This window comes from Cariama cristata, unplaced genomic scaffold, assembly GCF_000690535.1.
Source record: "Cariama cristata isolate BGI_N322 unplaced genomic scaffold, ASM69053v1 scaffold20946, whole genome shotgun sequence".
Taxonomy (NCBI): domain Eukaryota; kingdom Metazoa; phylum Chordata; class Aves; order Cariamiformes; family Cariamidae; genus Cariama; species Cariama cristata.
In genome coordinates this window covers 11,743-13,969 of record NW_009621816.1, presented here as the reverse complement: position 1 = coordinate 13,969, position 2,227 = coordinate 11,743, and positions in this window count along the sequence as shown.

Sequence of the window (2,227 nt, the reverse complement as noted above, 5' to 3'; positions counted from 1 at the left end):
GTGGATTGTAGCGTGCCTGTGATTTTTCAAGGGACTGGATTTTTCTTCCAGGCTTATTAGCTTCAGGTAAGATCCAAGATTAACTCATTTCTCCTAAAGCTAAGGTACAGCTCTGCCTTCCAAACACTTGTAATTTAAAGCTGGGCAGATGAAGGGAAGTCCCAAAATCTGAGAAAAGTGTTTGCTATTATTCATTAATAAATCAGAGTAGAGTTTCGAGAGTGACTTCAATACAACACAATGAAGGCTGCACAAACCATGGCTTAAAGAATCTGTTCAAAGAGCAACATAAGGAAATGTGGAGACATTAGTATGTGAAACAGAAAAACTTATTTGCTTGGAGACTGCACAGCACCTAAAATTCAAGCCAAATTAACAGCCAATTAGGAGATAACATATGGAGATTTACCCATCTGCTGACATGCAACAAATGCTGGCAGACTTAAAAATTAAAATCTCCCTAGAAACTTTTTTATTCAAGAATATTTTGTGCTTTTCCTGACTCTGCCTCCCCGGAAAGGAAATATGTTCAAAAGAATGTTAGTTCAAACTAAAAAAAGAAAAAGTTTTTGTATGTGTCTTTCGAATTTTATATTGACTCTTGTATAACCCTTAGGGTCAGCTTAAGATCTAATATTGCGATACAGATTTCAGCTGTATTGCAAATGCATAGGATCTGCATTTCTTACAGATTTACACAGAGAAAATGGCAAGTTCTGTTGTCATGAACACATTAAAAATAGAGAACAACAGATAGTTCTCATAATGTACACCCTTGCTATCTCTGTGCTTTATCTTAGATCCCTGTATGTAGCAGCTTTTTCCCAATCTTTCTAGCTGTCTGGGTATTAGACATAAAATCTAACAGTAACAGCCATCAAGTTTCTACCACCAGTTTAAGGACGTAACCTCAAACGGTAAGTTTACGTGTTGCTCAGGCATCACGACATGAACAAATGCTTAGGGATGTTGTTCTGAGCGTATCCACAGATGAGACCAGGTAGGCTACAAAAAATAGGCCGTTAATTCCTGGTAACATCAGGTGGGAACCAGTTCCAGACAGTGCTTGGATCTCATGGCAATCTGAGATCCAACCTCAGTAACTGCAGAAATACTTTCAAGTCAAAGAAAACAACATGGGATAAAACCTGACAAAAATTTGCTGCCTAAGCCTTGACTCCTTGTTTTAACAAGTTAGATGGAAAAAAAAAAGATCTCACTTGGCCATAACCTACATAACCATGGCTGCTCTGTGTTTTGCAGGTAAACGGTGGCTGGAGGCTTGGGGATGGTGCTGGGAAAGACTGTGGGACAGGCTGGGAAGGAGTGGACTGAGGCTGGGTTACTGGAGAACAGTTTGCTGTAGGGTCAAGAGGAAGAGGACCAAAGATGTGCTTGTAGGATAGATTTTGTACCTTAGGTTCTTGCCTTAGGTGCCTTTAGGGTCTTAGGTTGAGGGTGAGGCTGAGGCACGGGCAATGAAAAGGAGGGAGCAAGCCCAGCTGTGGCCCACAGAGGCTGTCCGAGGGCTCCTGGTGTAGGTCTGGGACCATGGCAGCAGAGTCCCGCCACTCCCAGCCCTTTCCAGAGCCTGCAACAGAGGCAGGGCAGTGGGGAAACCCATAAGACAGACTGGATGTCTGGGATGACGGTGGGAATGGTGCCTTGTCCAACGCCCTTGCCGCTGCCCACTCTCCCTGGGAGTCAGGCTTCGTGGCAAGGTGGGAGCCCAGGTCCTGGTAGGAAAGCAGAGTGCTGGCAGCGCAGGGGTGAGAGGTGGGCTCTGGCTCCCAGGGTCTGTGAGCGACTGTTCCCCCTCCGCTTTCCCCCGGGCCTGAGGATGTTGCGAGGAAGGTTGGAGTCAGCCAGTTCTTGAGACTCTTGTGTGGGTGAGAGCAGTCAGATGAGGGCTGAGGGCAGCCAGGTCCAAGTTGTCCTGTTTTCTCCAGGCCAAGCCACACTTACCTCGGGACTACCCTGAGCTGCCACATGCTGGTGTGGTGGAAAAAAGTAGCAGCCGCAGCCAGTTCTTGAGACTCTTGTGTGGGTGAGAGCAGTCAGATGAGGGCTGAGGGCAGCCAGGTCCAAGTTGTCCTGTTTTCTCCAGGCCAAGCCACACTTACCTCGGGACTACCCTGAGCTGCCACATGCTGGTGTGGTGGAAAAAAGTAGCAGCCGGTGGCCCCATCTGGGGCCAGCTGTAGCCATGGCCATGTCCACTCCCCGC